The sequence below is a fragment of the Salmo salar genome, unplaced genomic scaffold (genome assembly GCF_905237065.1).
Source record: "Salmo salar unplaced genomic scaffold, Ssal_v3.1, whole genome shotgun sequence".
NCBI lineage: Eukaryota > Metazoa > Chordata > Actinopteri > Salmoniformes > Salmonidae > Salmo > Salmo salar.
Genome location: NW_025548918.1, coordinates 104,685 through 114,061, shown reverse-complemented (window position 1 = coordinate 114,061; position 9,377 = coordinate 104,685). Strand labels below are relative to the sequence as shown.

The 9,377-nt window shown below is 43.3% G+C and overlaps 25 non-coding genes across 25 annotated transcripts; all 25 read left to right on the top strand.

The window, feature by feature from the left end:
* The first annotated feature begins 27 nt into the window (after positions 1 to 27).
* On the top strand, positions 28 to 146 carry LOC123733544 (5S ribosomal RNA). Its single transcript, XR_006763922.1, has one exon. It is a non-coding gene; the product is annotated as a 5S ribosomal RNA (ribosomal RNA).
* Positions 147 to 285: 139 nt separating this feature from the next.
* LOC123733543 (5S ribosomal RNA) lies at positions 286 to 404 on the top strand. The gene has a single exon (XR_006763921.1). It is a non-coding gene; the product is annotated as a 5S ribosomal RNA (ribosomal RNA).
* A 409-nt stretch (positions 405 to 813) lies between these two features.
* On the top strand, positions 814 to 932 carry LOC123733541 (5S ribosomal RNA). The gene has a single exon (XR_006763919.1). It is a non-coding gene; the product is annotated as a 5S ribosomal RNA (ribosomal RNA).
* A 139-nt stretch (positions 933 to 1,071) lies between these two features.
* Positions 1,072 to 1,190, top strand: LOC123733540 (5S ribosomal RNA). The gene has a single exon (XR_006763918.1). It is a non-coding gene; the product is annotated as a 5S ribosomal RNA (ribosomal RNA).
* Positions 1,191 to 1,599: 409 nt separating this feature from the next.
* LOC123733614 (5S ribosomal RNA) lies at positions 1,600 to 1,719 on the top strand. Its single transcript, XR_006763991.1, has one exon. It is a non-coding gene; the product is annotated as a 5S ribosomal RNA (ribosomal RNA).
* Positions 1,720 to 1,858: 139 nt separating this feature from the next.
* On the top strand, positions 1,859 to 1,977 carry LOC123733539 (5S ribosomal RNA). The gene has a single exon (XR_006763917.1). It is a non-coding gene; the product is annotated as a 5S ribosomal RNA (ribosomal RNA).
* Positions 1,978 to 2,386: 409 nt separating this feature from the next.
* Positions 2,387 to 2,505, top strand: LOC123733538 (5S ribosomal RNA). The gene has a single exon (XR_006763916.1). It is a non-coding gene; the product is annotated as a 5S ribosomal RNA (ribosomal RNA).
* A 139-nt stretch (positions 2,506 to 2,644) lies between these two features.
* Positions 2,645 to 2,763, top strand: LOC123733537 (5S ribosomal RNA). Its single transcript, XR_006763915.1, has one exon. It is a non-coding gene; the product is annotated as a 5S ribosomal RNA (ribosomal RNA).
* Positions 2,764 to 2,902: 139 nt separating this feature from the next.
* On the top strand, positions 2,903 to 3,021 carry LOC123733536 (5S ribosomal RNA). Its single transcript, XR_006763914.1, has one exon. It is a non-coding gene; the product is annotated as a 5S ribosomal RNA (ribosomal RNA).
* Positions 3,022 to 3,429: 408 nt separating this feature from the next.
* LOC123733535 (5S ribosomal RNA) lies at positions 3,430 to 3,548 on the top strand. Its single transcript, XR_006763913.1, has one exon. It is a non-coding gene; the product is annotated as a 5S ribosomal RNA (ribosomal RNA).
* A 139-nt stretch (positions 3,549 to 3,687) lies between these two features.
* Positions 3,688 to 3,806, top strand: LOC123733534 (5S ribosomal RNA). The gene has a single exon (XR_006763912.1). It is a non-coding gene; the product is annotated as a 5S ribosomal RNA (ribosomal RNA).
* A 409-nt stretch (positions 3,807 to 4,215) lies between these two features.
* LOC123733533 (5S ribosomal RNA) lies at positions 4,216 to 4,334 on the top strand. Its single transcript, XR_006763911.1, has one exon. It is a non-coding gene; the product is annotated as a 5S ribosomal RNA (ribosomal RNA).
* A 139-nt stretch (positions 4,335 to 4,473) lies between these two features.
* On the top strand, positions 4,474 to 4,592 carry LOC123733532 (5S ribosomal RNA). Its single transcript, XR_006763910.1, has one exon. It is a non-coding gene; the product is annotated as a 5S ribosomal RNA (ribosomal RNA).
* A 139-nt stretch (positions 4,593 to 4,731) lies between these two features.
* On the top strand, positions 4,732 to 4,851 carry LOC123733613 (5S ribosomal RNA). The gene has a single exon (XR_006763990.1). It is a non-coding gene; the product is annotated as a 5S ribosomal RNA (ribosomal RNA).
* Positions 4,852 to 5,260: 409 nt separating this feature from the next.
* On the top strand, positions 5,261 to 5,379 carry LOC123733442 (5S ribosomal RNA). Its single transcript, XR_006763821.1, has one exon. It is a non-coding gene; the product is annotated as a 5S ribosomal RNA (ribosomal RNA).
* A 139-nt stretch (positions 5,380 to 5,518) lies between these two features.
* LOC123733681 (5S ribosomal RNA) lies at positions 5,519 to 5,637 on the top strand. Its single transcript, XR_006764046.1, has one exon. It is a non-coding gene; the product is annotated as a 5S ribosomal RNA (ribosomal RNA).
* Positions 5,638 to 6,045: 408 nt separating this feature from the next.
* Positions 6,046 to 6,164, top strand: LOC123733530 (5S ribosomal RNA). The gene has a single exon (XR_006763908.1). It is a non-coding gene; the product is annotated as a 5S ribosomal RNA (ribosomal RNA).
* A 138-nt stretch (positions 6,165 to 6,302) lies between these two features.
* LOC123733602 (5S ribosomal RNA) lies at positions 6,303 to 6,422 on the top strand. The gene has a single exon (XR_006763979.1). It is a non-coding gene; the product is annotated as a 5S ribosomal RNA (ribosomal RNA).
* Positions 6,423 to 6,831: 409 nt separating this feature from the next.
* LOC123733529 (5S ribosomal RNA) lies at positions 6,832 to 6,950 on the top strand. The gene has a single exon (XR_006763907.1). It is a non-coding gene; the product is annotated as a 5S ribosomal RNA (ribosomal RNA).
* A 139-nt stretch (positions 6,951 to 7,089) lies between these two features.
* LOC123733528 (5S ribosomal RNA) lies at positions 7,090 to 7,208 on the top strand. Its single transcript, XR_006763906.1, has one exon. It is a non-coding gene; the product is annotated as a 5S ribosomal RNA (ribosomal RNA).
* A 409-nt stretch (positions 7,209 to 7,617) lies between these two features.
* LOC123733527 (5S ribosomal RNA) lies at positions 7,618 to 7,736 on the top strand. The gene has a single exon (XR_006763905.1). It is a non-coding gene; the product is annotated as a 5S ribosomal RNA (ribosomal RNA).
* Positions 7,737 to 7,875: 139 nt separating this feature from the next.
* LOC123733526 (5S ribosomal RNA) lies at positions 7,876 to 7,994 on the top strand. Its single transcript, XR_006763904.1, has one exon. It is a non-coding gene; the product is annotated as a 5S ribosomal RNA (ribosomal RNA).
* Positions 7,995 to 8,133: 139 nt separating this feature from the next.
* On the top strand, positions 8,134 to 8,252 carry LOC123733525 (5S ribosomal RNA). The gene has a single exon (XR_006763903.1). It is a non-coding gene; the product is annotated as a 5S ribosomal RNA (ribosomal RNA).
* Positions 8,253 to 8,661: 409 nt separating this feature from the next.
* On the top strand, positions 8,662 to 8,780 carry LOC123733524 (5S ribosomal RNA). Its single transcript, XR_006763902.1, has one exon. It is a non-coding gene; the product is annotated as a 5S ribosomal RNA (ribosomal RNA).
* Positions 8,781 to 8,919: 139 nt separating this feature from the next.
* LOC123733523 (5S ribosomal RNA) lies at positions 8,920 to 9,038 on the top strand. The gene has a single exon (XR_006763901.1). It is a non-coding gene; the product is annotated as a 5S ribosomal RNA (ribosomal RNA).
* The last annotated feature ends 339 nt before the right edge of the window (positions 9,039 to 9,377 follow it).

Here is a 9,377-nt window from a genome sequence, read left to right as displayed (position 1 = left end):
ATATGTTGTAGCAAGAGATTGTTTCTCGCTTACGGCCATACCAGCCTGGGTACGCCCGATCTCGTCTGATCTCGGAAGCTAAGCAGGGTCGGGCCTGGTTAGTACTTGGATGGGAGACCGCCTGGGAATACCAGGTGCTGTAAGCATTTTGTCCACGAGGGTGTGCTCTTGCACTATTTCATCAGCAACACTGCCTTGTATTAAGCATTTAATGATGAATTGACTAAATGTCTGTTTTATCAGACTCACTTTGACTATATATGTTGTAGCAAGAGATTGTTTCTCGCTTACGGCCATACCAGCCTGGGTACGCCCGATCTCGTCTGATCTCGGAAGCTAAGCAGGGTCGGGCCTGGTTAGTACTTGGATGGGAGACCGCCTGGGAATACCAGGTGCTGTAAGCATTTTGTCCACGAGGGTGTGCCCCTGCACTATTTCATCAGCAACACTGCCTTGTAGTAAGCATTTAATGATGAATTGACTAAATGCAGCTTCCTGCCTTTTTAATAGGATCAAATTTCCTTGTGTTTTCAATTAGCATCTGCCTTGTATTTATAAGACAAACAAGAATATTGTTGCTGAATGCAGCTTGTGTGTGCTTTGTGCTCCTTTGCCCTGTTCAAATGATGAAAGGAAATAAAGTTTGTATTTTATCCAACTACCTGTGCTAAAAAGTGATGGGAACAGTGTTTGTAATTTCTTCTACTTTTTCAGTGACACAAAGTTCAAGCTGCTTATCTAATTGGTGAAAATGCAATGTCTGTTTATCACACTCACTTTGACTATATATGTTGTAGCAAGAGATTGTTTCTCGCTTACGGCCATACCAGCCTGGGTACGCCCGATCTCGTCTGATCTCGGAAGCTAAGCAGGGTCGGGCCTGGTTAGTACTTGGATGGGAGACCGCCTGGGAATACCAGGTGCTGTAAGCATTTTGTCCACGAGGGTGTGCTCTTGCACTATTTCATCAGCAACACTGCCTTGTATTAAGCATTTAATGATGAATTGACTAAATGTCTGTTTTATCAGACTCACTTTGACTATATATGTTGTAGCAAGAGATTGTTTCTCGCTTACGGCCATACCAGCCTGGGTACGCCCGATCTCGTCTGATCTCGGAAGCTAAGCAGGGTCGGGCCTGGTTAGTACTTGGATGGGAGACCGCCTGGGAATACCAGGTGCTGTAAGCATTTTGTCCACGAGGGTGTGCCCCTGCACTATTTCATCAGCAACACTGCCTTGTAGTAAGCATTTAATGATGAATTGACTAAATGCAGCTTCCTGCCTTTTTAATAGGATCAAATTTCCTTGTGTTTTCAATTAGCATCTGCCTTGTATTTATAAGACAAACAAGAATATTGTTGCTGAATGCAGCTTGTGTGTGCTTTGTGCTCCTTTGCCCTGTTCAAATGATGAAAGGAAATAAAGTTTGTATTTTATCCAACTACCTGTGCTAAAAAGTGATGGGAACAGTGTTTGTAATTTCTTCTACTTTTTCAGTGACACAAAGTTCAAGCTGCTTATCTAATTGGTGAAAATGCAATGTCTGTTTATCACACTCACTTTGACTATATATGTTGTAGCAAGAGATTGTTTCTCGCTTACGGCCATACCAGCCTGGGGTACGCCCGATCTCGTCTGATCTCGGAAGCTAAGCAGGGTCGGGCCTGGTTAGTACTTGGATGGGAGACCGCCTGGGAATACCAGGTGCTGTAAGCATTTTGTCCACGAGGGTGTGCTCTTGCACTATTTCATCAGCAACACTGCCTTGTATTAAGCATTTAATGATGAATTGACTAAATGTCTGTTTTATCAGACTCACTTTGACTATATATGTTGTAGCAAGAGATTGTTTCTCGCTTACGGCCATACCAGCCTGGGTACGCCCGATCTCGTCTGATCTCGGAAGCTAAGCAGGGTCGGGCCTGGTTAGTACTTGGATGGGAGACCGCCTGGGAATACCAGGTGCTGTAAGCATTTTGTCCACGAGGGTGTGCCCCTGCACTATTTCATCAGCAACACTGCCTTGTAGTAAGCATTTAATGATGAATTGACTAAATGCAGCTTCCTGCCTTTTTAATAGGATCAAATTTCCTTGTGTTTTCAATTAGCATCTGCCTTGTATTTATAAGACAAACAAGAATATTGTTGCTGAATGCAGCTTGTGTGTGCTTTGTGCTCCTTTGCCCTGTTCAAATGATGAAAGGAAATAAAGTTTGTATTTTATCCAACTACCTGTGCTAAAAAGTGATGGGAACAGTGTTTGTAATTTCTTCTACTTTTTCAGTGACACAAAGTTCAAGCTGCTTATCTAATTGGTGAAAATGCAATGTCTGTTTATCACACTCACTTTGACTATATATGTTGTAGCAAGAGATTGTTTCTCGCTTACGGCCATACCAGCCTGGGTACGCCCGATCTCGTCTGATCTCGGAAGCTAAGCAGGGTCGGGCCTGGTTAGTACTTGGATGGGAGACCGCCTGGGAATACCAGGTGCTGTAAGCATTTTGTCCACGAGGGTGTGCTCTTGCACTATTTCATCAGCAACACTGCCTTGTATTAAGCATTTAATGATGAATTGACTAAATGTCTGTTTTATCAGACTCACTTTGACTATATATGTTGTAGCAAGAGATTGTTTCTCGCTTACGGCCATACCAGCCTGGGTACGCCCGATCTCGTCTGATCTCGGAAGCTAAGCAGGGTCGGGCCTGGTTAGTACTTGGATGGGAGACCGCCTGGGAATACCAGGTGCTGTAAGCATTTTGTCCACGAGGGTGTGCTCTTGCACTATTTCATCAGCAACACTGCCTTGTATTAAGCATTTAATGATGAATTGACTAAATGTCTGTTTTATCAGACTCACTTTGACTATATATGTTGTAGCAAGAGATTGTTTCTCGCTTACGGCCATACCAGCCTGGGTACGCCCGATCTCGTCTGATCTCGGAAGCTAAGCAGGGTCGGGCCTGGTTAGTACTTGGATGGGAGACCGCCTGGGAATACCAGGTGCTGTAAGCATTTTGTCCACGAGGGTGTGCCCCTGCACTATTTCATCAGCAACACTGCCTTGTAGTAAGCATTTAATGATGAATTGACTAAATGCAGCTTCCTGCCTTTTTAATAGGATCAAATTTCCTTGTGTTTTCAATTAGCATCTGCCTTGTATTTATAAGACAAACAAGAATATTGTTGCTGAATGCAGCTTGTGTGTGCTTTGTGCTCCTTTGCCCTGTTCAAATGATGAAAGGAAATAAAGTTTGTATTTTATCCAACTACCTGTGCTAAAAAGTGATGGGAACAGTGTTTGTAATTTCTTCTACTTTTCAGTGACACAAAGTTCAAGCTGCTTATCTAATTGGTGAAAATGCAATGTCTGTTTATCACACTCACTTTGACTATATATGTTGTAGCAAGAGATTGTTTCTCGCTTACGGCCATACCAGCCTGGGTACGCCCGATCTCGTCTGATCTCGGAAGCTAAGCAGGGTCGGGCCTGGTTAGTACTTGGATGGGAGACCGCCTGGGAATACCAGGTGCTGTAAGCATTTTGTCCACGAGGGTGTGCTCTTGCACTATTTCATCAGCAACACTGCCTTGTATTAAGCATTTAATGATGAATTGACTAAATGTCTGTTTTATCAGACTCACTTTGACTATATATGTTGTAGCAAGAGATTGTTTCTCGCTTACGGCCATACCAGCCTGGGTACGCCCGATCTCGTCTGATCTCGGAAGCTAAGCAGGGTCGGGCCTGGTTAGTACTTGGATGGGAGACCGCCTGGGAATACCAGGTGCTGTAAGCATTTTGTCCACGAGGGTGTGCCCCTGCACTATTTCATCAGCAACACTGCCTTGTAGTAAGCATTTAATGATGAATTGACTAAATGCAGCTTCCTGCCTTTTTAATAGGATCAAATTTCCTTGTGTTTTCAATTAGCATCTGCCTTGTATTTATAAGACAAACAAGAATATTGTTGCTGAATGCAGCTTGTGTGTGCTTTGTGCTCCTTTGCCCTGTTCAAATGATGAAAGGAAATAAAGTTTGTATTTTATCCAACTACCTGTGCTAAAAAGTGATGGGAACAGTGTTTGTAATTTCTTCTACTTTTTCAGTGACACAAAGTTCAAGCTGCTTATCTAATTGGTGAAAATGCAATGTCTGTTTATCACACTCACTTTGACTATATATGTTGTAGCAAGAGATTGTTTCTCGCTTACGGCCATACCAGCCTGGGTACGCCCGATCTCGTCTGATCTCGGAAGCTAAGCAGGGTCGGGCCTGGTTAGTACTTGGATGGGAGACCGCCTGGGAATACCAGGTGCTGTAAGCATTTTGTCCACGAGGGTGTGCTCTTGCACTATTTCATCAGCAACACTGCCTTGTATTAAGCATTTAATGATGAATTGACTAAATGTCTGTTTTATCAGACTCACTTTGACTATATATGTTGTAGCAAGAGATTGTTTCTCGCTTACGGCCATACCAGCCTGGGTACGCCCGATCTCGTCTGATCTCGGAAGCTAAGCAGGGTCGGGCCTGGTTAGTACTTGGATGGGAGACCGCCTGGGAATACCAGGTGCTGTAAGCATTTTGTCCACGAGGGTGTGCTCTTGCACTATTTCATCAGCAACACTGCCTTGTATTAAGCATTTAATGATGAATTGACTAAATGTCTGTTTTATCAGACTCACTTTGACTATATATGTTGTAGCAAGAGATTGTTTCTCGCTTACGGCCATACCAGCCTGGGGTACGCCCGATCTCGTCTGATCTCGGAAGCTAAGCAGGGTCGGGCCTGGTTAGTACTTGGATGGGAGACCGCCTGGGAATACCAGGTGCTGTAAGCATTTTGTCCACGAGGGTGTGCCCCTGCACTATTTCATCAGCAACACTGCCTTGTAGTAAGCATTTAATGATGAATTGACTAAATGCAGCTTCCTGCCTTTTTAATAGGATCAAATTTCCTTGTGTTTTCAATTAGCATCTGCCTTGTATTTATAAGACAAACAAGAATATTGTTGCTGAATGCAGCTTGTGTGTGCTTTGTGCTCCTTTGCCCTGTTCAAATGATGAAAGGAAATAAAGTTTGTATTTTATCCAACTACCTGTGCTAAAAAGTGATGGGAACAGTGTTTGTAATTTCTTCTACTTTTTCAGTGACACAAAGTTCAAGCTGCTTATCTAATTGGTGAAAATGCAATGTCTGTTTATCACACTCACTTTGACTATATATGTTGTAGCAAGAGATTGTTTCTCGCTTACGGCCATACCAGCCTGAGTACGCCCGATCTCGTCTGATCTCGGAAGCTAAGCAGGGTCGGGCCTGGTTAGTACTTGGATGGGAGACCGCCTGGGAATACCAGGTGCTGTAAGCATTTTGTCCACGAGGGTGTGCTCTTGCACTATTTCATCAGCAACACTGCCTTGTATTAAGCATTTAATGATGAATTGACTAAATGTCTGTTTTATCAGACTCACTTTGACTATATATGTTGTAGCAAGAGATTGTTTCTCGCTTACGGCCATACCAGCCTGAGTACGCCCGATCTCGTCTGATCTCGGAAGCTAAGCAGGGTCGGGCCTGGTTAGTACTTGGATGGGAGACCGCCTGGGAATACCAGGTGCTGTAAGCATTTTGTCCACGAGGTGTGCCCCTGCACTATTTCATCAGCAACACTGCCTTGTAGTAAGCATTTAATGATGAATTGACTAAATGCAGCTTCCTGCCTTTTTAATAGGATCAAATTTCCTTGTGTTTTCAATTAGCATCTGCCTTGTATTTATAAGACAAACAAGAATATTGTTGCTGAATGCAGCTTGTGTGTGCTTTGTGCTCCTTTGCCCTGTTCAAATGATGAAAGGAAATAAAGTTTGTATTTTATCCAACTACCTGTGCTAAAAAGTGATGGGAACAGTGTTTGTAATTTCTTCTACTTTTTCAGTGACACAAAGTTCAAGCTGCTTATCTAATTGGTGAAAATGCAATGTCTGTTTATCACACTCACTTTGACTATATATGTTGTAGCAAGAGATTGTTTCTCGCTTACGGCCATACCAGCCTGGGTACGCCCGATCTCGTCTGATCTCGGAAGCTAAGCAGGGTCGGGCCTGGTTAGTACTTGGATGGGAGACCGCCTGGGAATACCAGGTGCTGTAAGCATTTTGTCCACGAGGTGTGCTCTTGCACTATTTCATCAGCAACACTGCCTTGTATTAAGCATTTAATGATGAATTGACTAAATGTCTGTTTTATCAGACTCACTTTGACTATATATGTTGTAGCAAGAGATTGTTTCTCGCTTACGGCCATACCAGCCTGGAGTACGCCCGATCTCGTCTGATCTCGGAAGCTAAGCAGGGTCGGGCCTGGTTAGTACTTGGATGGGAGACCGCCTGGGAATACCAGGTGCTGTAAGCATTTTGTCCACGAGGGTGTGCCCCTGCACTATTTCATCAGCAACACTGCCTTGTAGTAAGCATTTAATGATGAATTGACTAAATGCAGCTTCCTGCCTTTTTAATAGGATCAAATTTCCTTGTGTTTTCAATTAGCATCTGCCTTGTATTTATAAGACAAACAAGAATATTGTTGCTGAATGCAGCTTGTGTGTGCTTTGTGCTCCTTTGCCCTGTTCAAATGATGAAAGGAAATAAAGTTTGTATTTTATCCAACTACCTGTGCTAAAAAGTGATGGGAACAGTGTTTGTAATTTCTTCTACTTTTTCAGTGACACAAAGTTCAAGCTGCTTATCTAATTGGTGAAAATGCAATGTCTGTTTATCACACTCACTTTGACTATATATGTTGTAGCAAGAGATTGTTTCTCGCTTACGGCCATACCAGCCTGGGTACGCCCGATCTCGTCTGATCTCGGAAGCTAAGCAGGGTCGGGCCTGGTTAGTACTTGGATGGGAGACCGCCTGGGAATACCAGGTGCTGTAAGCATTTTGTCCACGAGGGTGTGCTCTTGCACTATTTCATCAGCAACACTGCCTTGTATTAAGCATTTAATGATGAATTGACTAAATGTCTGTTTTATCAGACTCACTTTGACTATATATGTTGTAGCAAGAGATTGTTTCTCGCTTACGGCCATACCAGCCTGGGTACGCCCGATCTCGTCTGATCTCGGAAGCTAAGCAGGGTCGGGCCTGGTTAGTACTTGGATGGGAGACCGCCTGGGAATACCAGGTGCTGTAAGCATTTTGTCCACGAGGGTGTGCCCCTGCACTATTTCATCAGCAACACTGCCTTGTAGTAAGCATTTAATGATGAATTGACTAAATGCAGCTTCCTGCCTTTTTAATAGGATCAAATTTCCTTGTGTTTTCAATTAGCATCTGCCTTGTATTTATAAGACAAACAAGAATATTGTTGCTGAATGCAGCTTGTGTGTGCTTTGTGCTCCTTTGCCCTGTTCAAATGATGAAAGGAAATAAAGTTTGTATTTTATCCAACTACCTGTGCTAAAAAGTGATGGGAACAGTGTTTGTAATTTCTTCTACTTTTTCAGTGACACAAAGTTCAAGCTGCTTATCTAATTGGTGAAAATGCAATGTCTGTTTATCACACTCACTTTGACTATATATGTTGTAGCAAGAGATTGTTTCTCGCTTACGGCCATACCAGCCTGGGTACGCCCGATCTCGTCTGATCTCGGAAGCTAAGCAGGGTCGGGCCTGGTTAGTACTTGGATGGGAGACCGCCTGGGAATACCAGGTGCTGTAAGCATTTTGTCCACGAGGGTGTGCTCTTGCACTATTTCATCAGCAACACTGCCTTGTATTAAGCATTTAATGATGAATTGACTAAATGTCTGTTTTATCAGACTCACTTTGACTATATATGTTGTAGCAAGAGATTGTTTCTCGCTTACGGCCATACCAGCCTGGGTACGCCCGATCTCGTCTGATCTCGGAAGCTAAGCAGGGTCGGGCCTGGTTAGTACTTGGATGGGAGACCGCCTGGGAATACCAGGTGCTGTAAGCATTTTGTCCACGAGGGTGTGCTCTTGCACTATTTCATCAGCAACACTGCCTTGTATTAAGCATTTAATGATGAATTGACTAAATGTCTGTTTTATCAGACTCACTTTGACTATATATGTTGTAGCAAGAGATTGTTTCTCGCTTACGGCCATACCAGCCTGGGTACGCCCGATCTCGTCTGATCTCGGAAGCTAAGCAGGGTCGGGCCTGGTTAGTACTTGGATGGGAGACCGCCTGGGAATACCAGGTGCTGTAAGCATTTTGTCCACGAGGGTGTGCCCCTGCACTATTTCATCAGCAACACTGCCTTGTAGTAAGCATTTAATGATGAATTGACTAAATGCAGCTTCCTGCCTTTTTAATAGGATCAAATTTCCTTGTGTTTTCAATTAGCATCTGCCTTGTATTTATAAGACAAACAAGAATATTGTTGCTGAATGCAGCTTGTGTGTGCTTTGTGCTCCTTTGCCCTGTTCAAATGATGAAAGGAAATAAAGTTTGTATTTTATCCAACTACCTGTGCTAAAAAGTGATGGGAACAGTGTTTGTAATTTCTTCTACTTTTTCAGTGACACAAAGTTCAAGCTGCTTATCTAATTGGTGAAAATGCAATGTCTGTTTATCACACTCACTTTGACTATATATGTTGTAGCAAGAGATTGTTTCTCGCTTACGGCCATACCAGCCTGGGTACGCCCGATCTCGTCTGATCTCGGAAGCTAAGCAGGGTCGGGCCTGGTTAGTACTTGGATGGGAGACCGCCTGGGAATACCAGGTGCTGTAAGCATTTTGTCCACGAGGGTGTGCTCTTGCACTATTTCATCAGCAACACTGCCTTGTATTAAGCATTTAATGATGAATTGACTAAATGTCTGTTTTATCAGACTCACTTTGACTATATATGTTGTAGCAAGAGATTGTTTCTCGCTTACGGCCATACCAGCCTGGGTACGCCCGATCTCGTCTGATCTCGGAAGCTAAGCAGGGTCGGGCCTGGTTAGTACTTGGATGGGAGACCGCCTGGGAATACCAGGTGCTGTAAGCATTTTGTCCACGAGGGTGTGCCCCTGCACTATTTCATCAGCAACACTGCCTTGTAGTAAGCATTTAATGATGAATTGACTAAATGCAGCTTCCTGCCTTTTTAATAGGATCAAATTTCCTTGTGTTTTCAATTAGCATCTGCCTTGTATTTATAAGACAAACAAGAATATTGTTGCTGAATGCAGCTTGTGTGTGCTTTGTGCTCCTTTGCCCTGTTCAAATGATGAAAGGAAATAAAGTTTGTATTTTATCCAACTACCTGTGCTAAAAAGTGATGGGAACAGTGTTTGTAATTTCTTCTACTTTTTCAGTGACACAAAGTTCAAGCTGCTTATCTAAT